The sequence below is a fragment of the Pundamilia nyererei genome, unplaced genomic scaffold, assembly GCF_000239375.1.
Source record: "Pundamilia nyererei isolate P.nyererei 1_Seehausen unplaced genomic scaffold, PunNye1.0 scaffold00054, whole genome shotgun sequence".
NCBI classification, from domain to species: Eukaryota; Metazoa; Chordata; class Actinopteri; order Cichliformes; family Cichlidae; genus Pundamilia; species Pundamilia nyererei.
The window spans coordinates 3,279,941-3,295,759 of NW_005187455.1; the positions used below are offsets into that span (position 1 = coordinate 3,279,941).

General features: G+C 36.9%; 1 long non-coding RNA gene across 2 annotated transcripts in view; it reads right to left on the reverse strand.

Moving 5' to 3' along the window:
• The window catches only part of LOC102213476 (uncharacterized), an 85,742-nt gene that overhangs the window by 22,139 nt on the left and 47,784 nt on the right, over positions 1-15,819 (reverse strand). Inside the window, exon 5 of one of the 2 annotated variants that reach the window (XR_311749.2) lies at positions 12,208-14,245. The exons of the other annotated variant lie outside the window; for it this stretch is intronic. This is a non-coding gene — a long non-coding RNA (uncharacterized LOC102213476). Of the gene's footprint in view, positions 1-12,207; positions 14,246-15,819 lie in introns of those variants that run through there. 2 annotated transcript variants of the gene reach the window in all.

Here is a 15,819-nt window from a genome sequence, read left to right on the forward strand (position 1 = left end):
GGAGGTCGAGGCACGATGTGCCGGGAAAGCGGTGTTCCTCCCGGCTGTAGTAGGTCTCGAATGCGGCTAAAACTTTTGCGAGATCTCACAAAAGTTTTGCGAGATCCCGAGTTTGTTTTGCGAGATCTCGCAAAAGTTTTGCGAGATCCCGAGTTAGTTTTGCGCGATCTCGCAAAACTCCGTCTTAATTTTTTTTCTCCTGTGTCCCCTGCGGGGCTCCGTATAATATTACTCTTTCTGGGTCACAAAATAAACTTTTAAGATATTTTGAGGCGTGAATGTAGTTGTGTAAACGTCAAATATCTGCTCGGTTTACAAGACATCACATATTTGCAAAAGTGCTCCGACGTTTTCGGAGATCTGACACCCACTATCTCGAAGCTAACGGGAGGTTGAGACCTACTACAGCCGGGAGGAACACCGCTCTCCCGGCACATCGTGCATCGACCTCCCGGTTGGCTTTGAGCTGGCGGCCTCCGAAGAATGCGGCTAAAAGTTTTCCGAGATCCCGAGTTTGTTTTGCGAGATCTTGTTTTGCGAGATCTCGCAAAGTCCGTCTTAATTTTTTTTTCTCCCATGTCCCTTGTGGGGCTCCGTATTAAAAAAATGCATGTTGTATTTACTGAGGTTATCTTTGTTACAGTACCCAGTGTTTGTCTTTGGATTCTAGTTTATTTGAGATTTAGTGTATATTCTTGGTTCTGGCTCTTTTAGTTGTTTTTCTGCTTTGTCTAATATTTTTAGTTTCTGGTCTTGGTTTTGTCATCTGGTCCTTTGGTTCTGTTTCCTCTGTGTTCCACGGTCCTTGTTTTGTCAGCCTTGTCATCATGTTTGTTTGAGTCTTGTCTCCACCTTTGTTGTTCCCTTTCTATCTCCCCAGTCAGCATTGTTCCTCTGGTCCCATTGTCAAGCCCGTCATAGTCTTTGTCTCCGTGGTTATTTGTACTTCCTGTTTTATTTTGAGAGTTGCCTGTGTTCAGCATGTTCAGTTTTGCTTTCCCTGTCCTGTTAGTCTGTATTAGTTCCAGGTCCTGTTTCCTATCCTCTCATTAACCTGTGTATATTTAAGCCCCCTGTTTTTCTCTGCTCATTGTAGCATCATCCCCACGTTTGCTTCGTCTCCCTTGTTAATTTTATTTATTAATTTTTTTAAAGAAATCCATAAGGGGGTAAATACTTTTCACAGCACTGTGCATTTGCACTCTGAAGCTTGATGTTGCCATCGCTGAAAGCATCTAAAGTAGGCACCTGAATCTGAAAACACATTAGAATCAGATTATGCCTATAGGTATAGGTCATAATATAGTAATAAAATTATAATAAAGAAAAAATTGTATTAATAAAATAATATACCTACCATAAAACTGTTTTTAACAACACATTCACTTCATCCCTGTTTAACCTTATTTTTTCCTTTTGAAAAGCAGCTCAACAAGTGCGATATATTTATGCCATGCTCTTTGAAATTATGTCATGGTGGATTGTATTGTCCACTGAAAGGTTGATAATGGTCTTGGCATTCATGTGAATGTTCATTTGTAATGTACCACCTATCTAAACACTGTTCCACAGCCTTGAATGGCAGTGGTATTCCCTGATGGCACTATGGCCTCTTTCAGCAGGAGCATCCTGCCTTTGAGGTAGGCGTTTTGACCTGGAGGTGTTCATTCTATTTAGTCACAATGACTCATCCTTCTCACACTGCCAACCCAGCAGTTCATCTTTTACACACTGAATAGCAATTCTTGCACAGATATACAAACACAGCAGAGATTTTGCAGATTTATTTACAGAAAGAGAGCAGGGCAGAGAGAGGCTTTTTTAAATTCAGATTTGCTAAAGAGAAAATCTTGTAAATTTTCTAATGATAGCCATTGTTCCCACATTCAGCCTATAAACCAGGGGTGGGCAATGAATTTTACCATGGGGATAAATGAGAAACTGGGACTTTTGTAGAGGCCTAGACCAACAAGTTCACTAAATTCTGCTCAATATTAATTTTAGCTCTTTATAAGTTTATTGGTGTGGTCTCCAACAACAGTCCAAGTTTTTTCATGTGGCCCTTTGGGAAAATTAATTGACCACCCCTGCTCTAAACTACTCCAGGTTACAGAGGAATATAAAACATCATTAAATTATAAACACAAACACACACACTGTCGTGTTTCCATATCCTTGTGGGGACATCTAACTGACATACTGCTTTCCCTAGCTGCCTACCCTAACCACCAAAAACGAAAGCATAACCCTAACATAACTAAATTGTAACCCTGACTCTAAAACCACCTTTAGAGTCTCCCTATGTGCCCTATGTACTCAAACAAATGAATGCTAAATCCTGATGCGTCTTTTAACTGGCAAAAAGATGGCAGAAGATCTCAGATCAATCTGTGTTTTGCTAAAAACAAAAATAGTATGAGAGCAAATTTCCTAGCTTACCAATTTTAATTTTATTTAGCTTATAGAGCACATAAATACTTCTAGGTTACAAAGGATTTCCTGCTAATGTTTTGGTGCCCAGCTTTAGAGGTCTTGTTAAATTCAATGCTCATCTAGCAAGTGTCTGTTTTTGCAAATGCAGTGAGTTTACTATACTCAGTTTACTCAGTTTACTATCCTGAGTATAGTTTGCTATCCTTTACTATAACATATGATCCAGGGGTAAAGTGCTCCATGCCACCTGCTCTCTCTCATTTCTTTATCCTTGCCAGCTTTGCAGTGAATAGTCATCGCAGGAGCCCATAAATTCAAGAAACCTGCATATGCCCCCTTTATAATGAGCACCTCTTGCCCAGTCATAGCTCTTCTGACTGTGCACTTGAAGTTTTCAAAAGCACATCTGTTGTCATATATCACACTTTTTTCTGTCCCTTGTTACAGGTTTTGTTGCTTAAAGGATTTCGGCTCTTTTTATAGCTCATTCTTGCATGTTACTTTTCTTGGTTCGGATTTTTTATTTGACTTGAAACTTCTTCATGGGTGCCCTAAGTGGTTTTCATATGTGCAAAATTCTCCAAATGCCCAAAGCTGATTTGTTAAATCTTAATTACTGAAGGCTACTACAAAATACAAAATCAGACTGAAAACAATAAACTATTTCAATATGGACTTTTGACACAGCCCTTTAACAAACAAAATGTATCTAGTCCTTGCTGAAGTTTTTAACTGCAGGGCATGGTTTGGAATGTAAATACATGTAATAGCCACTAAATAAATAAGGACAGGTACAGAAAGCACTTCTCATCTTATATCCCTGACACGAAAAAGGAATTGCTACACTTCCGGATGACATCACACATGACTACATTAGTGTGAGTATGACTGTGCAGTTTCAGATTTCAACATGTCCGCCTGATGTCCGGTTTCTTAAAAAACAAAAAGAAAAGAAAGTCAGCACCTTCCCTAAACTCACCAGCAGCCTTACTACACCATATTGGGGGATGTATACGTGTGTGTCTTCATGCCTCCTCCACTACACCATTTTAACCAGAGTCTTCATTTTCATGTGTATGTGGGTTGCAAAAGACTTTTTATGCCAATGGTTATTTTTTGCAAAATGCAAGGGAAAAAACATTTTCTTTACTCTGAACAGAAGAAAACCAGTGACCGCATGTCTTTTTCATGACAGGAAAGCACTAGTTTGTGTCTCGTTTTGTTCCAAGTGAGTAAACAATTTTTAGACAGATCATAATTCACTAAATTCCTTTTTTTAAATTTAGATGTTGTAAATGTAGACACGTTTTCATCTTTTCTCATTTGACTTTGATATCACAAAAACACAGAGTGCAAAGCAACAAACTAACAAACATAGATCTGACATTTAACGTTTGCAATGGCCACACCATATGCCCCACACCACTGATCTACTCAACAACTTTCAAAATAGCACATTGTGTCACATTTGTATGTGTGTATCTGTGTGTGGTTTCACATGTCAGGACTGGATTCTAATCACTTTGTTTCAAATTAGTGTGACCATTGAGCGCTACGAAGAGTTCCAACTTTACACATTTTAACCTTGACAGTTAACGAAAGTGGTCACGAAATATGAAATATGAACTCTTTATTAGTCACAGATGCATGAGATGCATTTCTGTTTATGCTGAGTGAGCTCTCTGAACACATTTCAAAAGCTTTCCCTTATGATTCAGCAGCCACTTTTGCTTGTAAACCAGCTATCATTTGGAGCAATAACTTCATTCCAGAGGAAAAATAAAATAAAATAAAATGTTTAAGTAAAACTGTAAACTGTGGGCACCATTACAAACCCTTCTGACCAAATCCAGTTTTCCTTTCAGGCAAAGATGCCATATGGAGTGCCAGTGGTTAGATCTATGCCTCAGCTCTTCCTCTTTGATAAACATATTTCACTGAACTACTAGCGTCAACAATGACAAGGGAAAAAAAGAATGTCTTCAGAGATAAGGCTTGATTAGTTGACAACTACTTTATAAAACGAATGACTTGTTTCTGACACATTACACAGTAATTCACCTTTAAATGGCAGTTCTAATTTGTTACAACTTGCATGTATTTCTCTTTGTGGTGTTCAAAGTAAAAAGTCCCTTTTGCAACATTATTTTGCTTTGATTGTGTTTATTACTGATCATTATGAGAACATGTTGTTATTGACGGGTCATAACATGTTAATCCTAAATGTATCTGAAATATATGTATTGCAAAAATATTAACATGTTGCCTTATAACGTCTACTGTTTCAATACAATATCTACTCATAGTTGAACTGTACTCTACATACAGTAGTTTCTAAGCATGATTAAGTATGAAGGTTAGGAAAAGTTTTGTATTTTCTAATCTCATGTTAGCATTATTTTCATGCATAAAAGGACATTGGGATATTGTCCAGAGTTGTTCTCTTTCACATGTACTGGAGTACATGGTGAGAGATGGTCTCTCGTCTAGAAATATTACATTTGGTTCTGATAAGAGTGCTAGCTGGATAGTGTGCAGTAGGCAGGACACATATTGTGCATAATAATGCAAATTCTTCAGACTGCTGTTTTTGCTAAGAGATGCCAATTAGATGCCACATGGGCTAGCCCTGGTTGTATCTGATGATTGTGTCAGATCCTTGTCAAATGCAGATGCATCACAAAAGTGTTGAGAAGACTTCAGGACTACAGTGCATGTGGGAAAATGACTTGAGAAATTACATTGCTATTCAGAATAAACTTGTCAATAATTGAAACACTACATTTTTGAACCGTAGTAGAGTTTGCATAAGGTTAGGCTGGATGATAGGGTGTACAAAGTGTGTGACTCAGTCCCATCTGTGGCTAGTAATAAGCAAAAACTTGTGTCATGTCGGGAGTCACAATCTTTACCTAAATTTAAAATGAAATGCTGTGCGTGCTTAAAAAGGTTTAATAAAGCTGTAATCACTGCAAATGGAAAGTTTTTGGTGGTGGACTTGCCAAATATTGTAATTTTTATCTTATTAATCAGAAACTGATTGCACTATGCTTCCCTTGAAACACATTTGCTGTTGCAATTTGCATAAGGAAGTTGTAGAAAATGGCACAAGTTTGTCTTGTGACAGTGGAAGTGGATGTTTGATATAAAATACTCCTGATCCTTAGTCTGGCTTTTCTACAGAAAGGAGAACTTCGAGAGGATTACATTGTAGAATAAAGTAGTGTCCTAAGCTAAACTAACTCCACTCCATTTACCCTTAAATATACTTAACTGTGCAACCACAAATGAAGCACCTGAAAGCCCTTGGTTTTTCCATTAAATGTTGTTGCTGAATGAAATCATGAGTCTTTATTTACTGTACTGTTAAGTGTGACAGCACTTGAAATGATTGCTCAGAACAAATTCATCTGCTGTGTTGCCTTCCTTGAGCTGTGGGATCGAGGCCAGACGATGTGTCAGCTAGGCAGGAGTTTCAGAAAACTGAGTCAAACAGAAAGAGAAACTAAATCAAAAATATTTCTCACATGAATCTTTCCATCCCTGTCTTAAAGTCTGCAAAAACGCCTTCCTTCCTTCCTGTCTTCTTCCTCCTGTCTTTTGTGTCTTAGCTGATGACATTTAAGCCTGAAAGGTCTTCATCATACTTCAACCCTACTGCAAATATTTTGTTTTAGACAGACAAATTATGTTAAAAAAACAAAACAAAAAACCCACCACCACCAACAACAACAAAAAGAGTACTACTTTGGTAATAATAGGTCAAATACTGGCAAACATTTTAGCCAAATTATAGAAAACCAGACCTCACAGAGTTACAGTTGCAGATTTGTTTTGGAATAACATGCACCACCCCAAAGTCAGTTTGTAGAATGTGATAGAATGTCAATTAATCCAAATATGTGTCTTTTAAATATAATTTTTCTGTATAAATTTTAACTGTATACATTTTTGTCACAGCGTAAACTTATATCAGAGTATAAATCTAATTCTGAACCGTTCAAAACATAGTTTAAGGTTCCTTTCACATCATGTTGTAGATCTCATTTTATATACCCATGATTGTGAGTAAACCCTTCTTTGGCATTACTCCTTCCTTCAGCTGACTCTGACTGGCTGGTTTTACTCATGTCCTAGGTGCTTAAAAAAAAGAACAAAAAGAAAAGCATCACACTGCAAATATGCTTCTTCGGAAAGATGACCATGAATGCATCAGAACCTTGTCATTTAGTAAATGACTGAAACTTACCCGAATCATCAATACTGTTTGCCAAGCACAGTGTCTGCTGGTTTGTTTTATGAACACCATGGCATGCTGGAGGCTGCTAACTGTTGCTAAATAAAATTGGCTGCAAAGAAGATACTGATTTGTCTGCAAACACTTGCCAACTACTTCCAGAACAGAAGTAAACCTAAGAGAAACTGCACCACAAACACAAAATTAACAATGTTGACCGTCAATGCAGGACCATACCTCTGTGCACCAGATTAAGCCTGGTGACTCCCATCTCCAACTGGTTGGGAAACACACACTTTTCATACTCCACCTGTTGTTGCCAAGGGGTTAGTGACCAGTCTCTGTGCCTGCATGATTGCAGGACTGTGTGACTGTGTGACTGGAGCCCAACCTTTACCACATTTAGCAAAAAATATGAAAGTCAACAATGTACAGTGATTTCTCATAGTTTGAGTGATAGTTATGACAGGGAAGGTTGTGTTGTCTGCTAACACTGAAGTCAGATCAGATATTGTTTCTGTTTGTTTTTCTAGAGCAGATTTTCAACATTTTGATGACCAAGTCCTGCTTTAAGGAACCAGCACATAGCTAAAAGCTGTACAGGTAAAATCCACTTTAATATAGTATTTATGATTTGTTTGTTGGTGTTTTATGTTGGTTTAGCTGTTTTATATTTCTTAACCATTAGTGAGGTGGCTGTTGGATTCCTTGACACCAACTGTAGTCTGTTTTCAAAGTCCGTGTATGAAAACTCAAAAGATTTGAAATGGTCTCATTCTGCCCTGCTGTTTTATAGTATGATATGAACTGTAGATGACTTAAACGTACAGCAGTACACTTTCTTTTCTCTCCGTTCCCCCACAAGCCAAATAAATTGCTGGCACCACTGGCACTCAGGCTGTATTTTGGAAGCACAGGAAAGTGAGTGTTTCTCATCTTCTGCGATAGATAGATTCAACTTTGAAAAGCTCACATAGTTATTAGGAGGAAGTATAGTATTTTGGTTAATTGATTTTCTTATTTGAAAACAATCAATTATAAACAATAAAAATCCAAAAAGCATTTACTACAATGTGAGACTAAGAAAAGCTGCACATTTTCACATTTATCTATCAAATCAGCCATCGCATGAATCATCTCTGCAGCTCCGATGTTGATCATAGTTAAGAAATTTAATTTAATTACTAGAAATATACAAAATGTTTGACATTTTGATGTTTAGCCACCATGACTTCCTCCATAAAAGGGTTGCTGGTACTCAAATGTCCTACTTCTGCATTTAGTTCTGAGACATTATAGACATGATTGGCACAACCCAAAGAGGTCATTTATCAGTAAAATATAAGCATATATAACATAATAAAACACACCATATTTATTTTTCCCAAGCAACATTTCCTCATATTTAATATGGGTAAATTTAACAATATTCTATAAAAAGATTTCTGTGGAAGCACCCTTGGGCTTTGCTTGCTTTCTCTTTCTTATGGTCAAAAAAAAAACCATTAGCTTATAGGTATATGTATATATATATATTAATATATACGTTCCACTTTTTAAAGTTATTTCTCCTTTTCTTATTATGGTACTTCCCTTTTACATGATTTATCTAGAGTTACATGTAGTTGGCAGCTCTAACCAGAGTACAGTACAGATGAGCTAGTAACTGCATGTTTAATGTTCTCTTATGTTCTGCTATCTGTTGTTACAGATGTCTTGCTGCTGCTTTTCATGCCTGATGCATTCTTAACACATGCAGAAGGGCAGAGAGGTCATTAGTGCTACATAAGATGATTAATTTATGCAGTTTTAGGCTATACTGCAAATAATTATATTCATATATATGGCGAAAAGACCTAATGAAAAAGTGACTGCATTTATATTATTGGCTGAGACTGTTTTCACATTCATGATGACACTGATAACTCTAGTATCACAAATTACTGTGTTAAGCTGTTTGCTTCATTAATATACTGGCCTACATATGCAGTTACATGATTACCTAATTTATTACGTGTTGTGAAGGCGGTTCATAACAAGCCCATAAATTCTGGAGGTTGTCCTATATCCTGCTGAGGATGACTATTTCTTCATAGATAAGAATATTTGCTACAATGGAAAACCCCACTGTCAAGGGCGGAGGAAACAATAAGGGGATGTACTCCAGATTCAGTATCTGAGTTTATGAAGGAGTGTTAGTTTGCTGCATTTTGTTGAATTAACATCAGATCAAAGAACTGCACCTGATTCCCCTGATCTTTCTTATTTTATATTTTCAATTTCCTGATGGTAAAGATGATATGTAGATGGATTTACAGGGAAACATTTTTTTCTTTGTCATCAATATTGCAAAATTGTCTCAAAAAAATTTAATAATAAAGCAGCCAAGTACAAATGGGTCTCGTGAATATTTCCTGTCTTCAGTAAACAGTTCCCAAACCAGGAGTATAATTAGATATGACTACAAATGTGTCATTGCCATTTCATTTGTACTTTGGATAGAACAGCACATTAAAGAGGGTAGCTTGTACATTTAGGATTTTTCTAACTGGCTGTTTGAGGTCAGCGGTTGTTGTTGAGTTTACTAGTAAGTGAATCCATGGTGTGAGAGTGGGATTGGACTGCCTTATCTGGGCTGTAAACCAGCTGAGCAGCTGGTTTAACCACAGTCCATGGCTCTGTGTGCGTATGTGTTGCACCTGTGTGTGTGTGTGTGTGTGTGTGTGTGTGTGTGTGTGTGTGTGTGTACGCGCGTGCTTGTATCTCTGCAGTGTGCGCATGTGTGCGTGTGCCTGTGGTAATTTTGTTCTTGGACATGTCTGGGCGTATTCTCAGTAAGTGCCGCACAGAGGCCTAAGGCAGTACAATGAGTGAGGTACACACAGACAGATGAACTGTCATATAGTTTTTTAACATTCAGTACATGGAAATCTTATCCAAATCTAATCTAAGCCAAAAGAAAACACACTAAACACACCTTAGTAAAAGGAACCCCAAAAAAGTACACAAATACAAATCCTTCCCTTTACTATGCGGTTTTCAGTCTTTAGCCACGTTTTATAATTTTGTGTGTGTTTCTTTAGTTTGTTGTCATGACTGTGTGTAAAACAACTTGACAGATTATTCGTTTTCTTTATTTATGTAACACTGTCCTTGTGATCAACACTGCAGTCGGGTTCAGTGTAATGTGATGAAATCTTTGTCATCTTGACACATTAACGTCAAAACTGGTCAACTCACTGGCAGCTCAAAGTTACATCCAAGCATAAAACATGTAGGGACAAAATTAACAACCTTATGAAATACTAGAGAGAGAAATTTTGAAGTAGAGAAAAAAATCTGCCTTAAAATCTGAAAGACTGGGTTTCTATACTTACTTGGAGCCTTAAAAACAATGCTAGAGCTTTCACTAGTTTTCACTCCCTTGTCCAAATAAAATGATTTTACAGTCAATAACATTTGTAACCATGCAGCCACATTTCCTTTAGATACACCAACCTTGTTTCATCTCCCATTTATTCCCGATGATTGTCTCCCAGTCAAGATAAAGCATTTATAGGCAGATGAATGGGATAAACTGACACTGTGTACTGGCATTCATCCATCTGTTGGTGTATCTTGTGTGCATCACTGCACATGACCTGATCAAAATGTCAGTATTACAGCCAGTCCTTTTTAGTTTCTATTGTTGTCTGTCACATCTAATCTCTGTTTAGATCAACTGATCAAACCAAACTTTCCAGTCTGCTCTTTGCTCTGCAAGGATGCACAACAATAAGCTGTCCAATTTGTGGACTCATTTATTAACATTTTTTATTTTCAATCTTAGTATACTGGGAACAAAGTACTTTACAACACTGCATTTTCTTAGAGTCTGCAAGCTAAGAGGTTGAATGTGATGATTACTGAAACTGTTATTGGAATTGACAAATTAGTAACTTTGTTGAAATCAAAAGAACAGTTTCAAAGAAACACAGAAGACACCCTCTGACATGTGTAGAATCAGCAACCAGTGCCTGTTTATGCATATCTGTGACCTTATCCAACCTCAGCTTAAAAAAATGAACCTCCCATTTGTGAAACCAGTGAATTTGATTAATGATAGATTCAAATTGAAACTTTTACTCATAAGAGGTGTATCTGTTTCAGACTAAACTTATTCAAGAAATCTCCACTGCCTTTTCCCCCCACACCAATAGTGTAAACTGCTGACAAACCATCATCACCACCAACTGACAACTATCACTGGATTACTTTTGTTCTTAAGAAAGTTCTCATGTTGTATTTTCTAAATAAGTATCTGTGGTCATTTGTCCAATATAGATTTTATGTATGCATATTAAGTAGAAGTTGTGTTGAATCTAAAATTACATGTATCATGACTGCTTAATGTACCTAAACGTCAGTGTGCATGTGTCACAGCTGCTGTTGCCTCTGGTGATTTAAAGCTGTAGCTACGGAAATGACATGATGCCATTCTCATGCATTTAGAATAGTACTGGTTGCACACAATTAGCACCTTGTAAAAACTTGAAGTGAAATAAGTAGCAGGCAGATGTTAGCTACACATCACTGAGCTAAATGACCTTTGAACTACTGAGGTGAAGTACCTTCAAACCATTTAGTGATCTGACCTTTTAAGCAGTTTTGTATGATCTCAACAACTTTGAAGAACACTGAAGAGCAAATGAACACTATAGAATAAAGGGGCACTCAGGTGTGAGTTTTTCCAGGACTCCAGAGGAGATAGCTGAAAGATTTTTCAGGAAATAATGCTTTATACTGAGATTTCGAAAGTTTATGGATGCATATTTAGCTCAAACTAATCATATTAGCCTCACTTGCAGTTCACTGGTAATGGTAAAACTGTTGTGTGATTGTTTTGGCATGTCCGACGTCCCACCTCATTTTTATAGTTTTTATTAAATACTTTAAAAGTCAGCACAGGAGGTGGTGATGACAAAAATAGCTAATAATAATAATAATAACGAAAATGATCATCATAATCTATCTGTAAAATAATCTGTACAAAAACAAAAACAACACTTTATTTGTTTATTTTCACAAGTCAGTTCATGGTCCAGGAAAAGAATTGAGATAATCATGTCACTTGTAGTTCAATTGATCTAAGTGCCAATGCTGTAAAAAAAAAAAAAAAAGTCTATATTTGGGAGCCAAAGTGTCCATCTAAAAGTGTGAGAACACAGTTTACATTTGAAGCTATCAACAATTGCACTCTATGTCCTAGCCAAGAGGAAGCAACACTCCCTGAATAACACTGATATTCACATTAACGTGTGCCACCTATCCATTTGAAGCTTTGTCATCATAAATATTTTAATAGATCAGGAAAGAGATACCCAATTTGTAGTAAACATCTCAGTTATTCTTTCCTTTCCAGTTATACTTGCCAGTCCAGTTAAAACAAACTGAAAAAGGAATGTGAACTGAATGAACTAAACCAAATGTACAGAATGTGAACATCTTTTATTGAAATGTGAACTGTGGCTCCTTAACAAACACAACAGACAAGTTCCTCAGTTTGAGATGCTTTATTAGTGTATTGTCATCATTTCTTACAGCCAGGATTCACTTCTGCCTAAAATGAGAAGCACGCAGAGCTTTATAGGCAGCTAAAGATATACGCCCTCTCTCACCACTTTGTCTTTCTCTTTTTCACATGCACTCTTCCTTCTTTGGTCTTTGTCCCTCTTTTAAGTTTACACGGTTCCTTTTACAATACACAAACACACACACACACACACACACACTGCAAATGTATTTTTTTTGTCTGCATTACCCATATGAACAAACTGAGCTCTTTTCCTGTCCACTCTTTTGTATGTACCATACTGATCGGCATATTGTGCGAGAAATTACACCTGAACCTGAATGTCCATGCCACATTAAACTCCTCAGTTCACCGATCAATCACCCACTTGCTTTAAAAAGTGTCACTTCACTGAAGCATTTCCTAAACATGATACCTGAAAACTCCATGACTCTTAAGAAAAACTGCATTTTATTAAATTTTTTTATTTCATAGCAAAATTTCCTTGGTACTTCATACATTACAATCTTACATTCTGTGCCACCATTTTCAACATGGGGAAAAAGACACGGCTATGAGAACAAATATCACTGCCTCAATGTAACAGAGGTCAAACTAAACCAAGTCATGTTTTCATGTTTTTTTTCTATGTGTGTGTGTGTGCGTGTGTGTGCAGGGGTGTGGGGTCATATATTGACTATTAATTGACTATTAAAAGTGTTGATTTGTCAAAGCTTCTTTTAGATTATTGATTGGCCCATAAAAATAGTGTATGCTTCTTTTTTAATAATTAACAGCCAAATGTATCAATTCCATAGGCTAGATAATTCGTTTATTAATTAATGGTAATGTTAGAGCAAAACAAGTACAGGGAAAAAGTAGGTGAGACAAGCATCCACATCAGGCCTTGAAATTCACGATTGTAGGTACAAGACTACATGTAGTCTTCCCACTTCATGTTGTAGAATGGAAATGTTACATGTTACAAATCTTACACATGCAGAAAAAAAAATTCAGGCACCAATCTTTATATAGTTAAGGGAATAAACCGGTGTATATCAACATTTTCTAGGGTCAGGGTTTTCTAGGCATGACTCATTTTTCACGTAGTTTCTATCCACTCGTGTTAATGCCAATTCCTATGAATGCCAGAGTATGGATACATTTAAAAAGTAGAAAAGAGAGGAGTATGTCATTCTCTTAAAACACAGAAAAGAGGAGCTCTTTAGATCTGGGGTTTCTCCAAACAGAAGCGGAGTCATTACATTCCTACAAGGAGGCGCCTGTTAAGCTCTTTAACACCATCTAAAGAAGTTCCCTAACATTGCTGAAGTCATACCTATGACTCAGGACGGATTAGTGGAAAAAATTTCAAAACCCTGCTCAAAACATGGGAATTTTAGGGTAAAAACCATTTTTCCCTGATGTAGTATATTTCAGGAGAAGTGGGGAAAAAACAGTTCCTGTCATGTAAAATGTGTGCACATTTCTGATGAATGACATGTTCTCAGCAATAACGACTTTTTAAAATTTTACTACGTGGTTGTAATGTGTGACAATAGCCATGAAGCCCACTCGCCCCATGAATGGCAGCCTGTTAATGGTTTTAAAACACTGTAGTGTTACTCAGCAGTGTCAGTCAACCAGACTAGTTAGTCCTTAAACTGTGGAACTTAATCGCTGGTGTAAAAAGATATTTCTGATTAAAAATAATAAATAAATATTTTTTTAAAAACAGTTTCTCCATCGATTACGAAATTTGATCTGAGATACATCTAAGTCACAACTACAGACAAACACAGTCTGAATCACAAATACCTCTTGAATTCCTTTTTTTGTTCATCCTTTCAACCTTTGAGCAAATAATTCCCTGAGGCATCTCCACAGTGCAATTTATTTTGCCAAGAACCAGCAGCTGCAAACCACAACACAGCACCACCTCTTCTGTAGCTGCCTGCAGTCACCAGCCTTTCCATCTCATGATGATGAGGTCATAACCACAAAGTGCCTCAGCAACATCTCAACTGGAACAAACCCAGAGAAAAATATTGTTAGGATGCAGGGCAAGACATGGAAAACATGGAAATGATGAAGTGTAGGAAAAGACATAAAGAAACTGTTAAAACATAAGGAGACGCTGCATTAAGCGGTCATCTGATATTATTAGGCATCATTAGTACTGTAGTTAGAAAAGCACACAATGCAACACAATCACAATACGTTTTCCAACATCAAAAATAAATGTTTTAGAATAAACCCTTATAAGTTAGCTACAGCACTTGTTGTAGTTGGCACCACGCGTGCATTCTCGTTATATGCAGCACAACCTGAGCTGCATTTGCTGAGTTCAATTACAATTACACATTTTCAGTTATGTTCATGCTCAACGTCTGATTATTTTCTAAAAGCCTTTGGAAATTTTCCCTTGAAGGATCAAATGTCTTAGTTAGACTTACACTCCTAGGAGATGAGGGCATGTCTCCCTCTCAACTGATACCACACTGACAACATTTGTAAACTCATCAAAAATCAATCTATTTATAAAGCGCTACTAGATTTATTTACTACCACTTCACAACTGTTGTTGTGAAAAGAACTTCATCAAACAATTCACAGGACTGCATAAATAGCAGCATCTTTTTTTATAACTCTGAGCTCTTTCTCGGGCTACTACACACTGCATTACTGATGAAGGTTGGTGCATAGTAATGTATGTATCAGGCTGACATTCAAATCAAATTCATATCAGAGCTGTAAGTGTCTCCAACATCTGAACGCAGAAGCCTACTCTCTTTTAACCAGAGTGGCGGCTGAATCATCTCTTCAATTTGCGACTCAACAGCAGGAGGAATATTACTAACCAGTTTAAGTTTTACTTGCCATTTCATTTTGTTTTCTGGCCACATTTAATCATTAGAACTAGTTAGATTTATGTTGAATATTTTATGAGTATGTTTACTCCATATTCTTTAGTTAATCAGTGTATTTTGTTAAAAGGTGTAAATAAAACACGAAAGGAAGGTATCTCATTGTGTCAAGCACAAGAATCTTGGTCACAGCGAAATGTTGCATTTATCTCACACGGAGTGTTTCAAATTCGAGCGATTAGAATTCGTTGGGAGTGACGCTCTGCTCATATTTCCTTTTTAGATACTAGAACTGAACAGCATAAAGACATGCAAAGTTCTTTATCAGAAAGTATACAGCTACAGTTTAAAGTTTGTAGGTTTTTAATCTTTAGACATGTCTGTAGAGTTCACAAAAGTTTATGAAATGTATCATTTTATGAGCTATGTATAAAGCTAAATTATGCCACTGAAACGTAGGCTACCACACAATTTGATCTCTAAAATGTTTCGGTTCTCAACTGTTCATATGTAGTCATTAGCAAAGTTAGGAGACTTAACTTTTTCAAACTTTAGGAAAAGTGAGCTTCTGTGCACTTAGAGTAGATAAGTACCCCCTTTGCAAACACAAACACAAGTCTAGACAAAAAAAAACAACTGGACTGCAAATGTAGTGGATGTTATTTCTTTACTACAACCTAGTGTTTATAAATTCACAGAAACATCTGTGTCAAATTGTCCAACATCTCTGT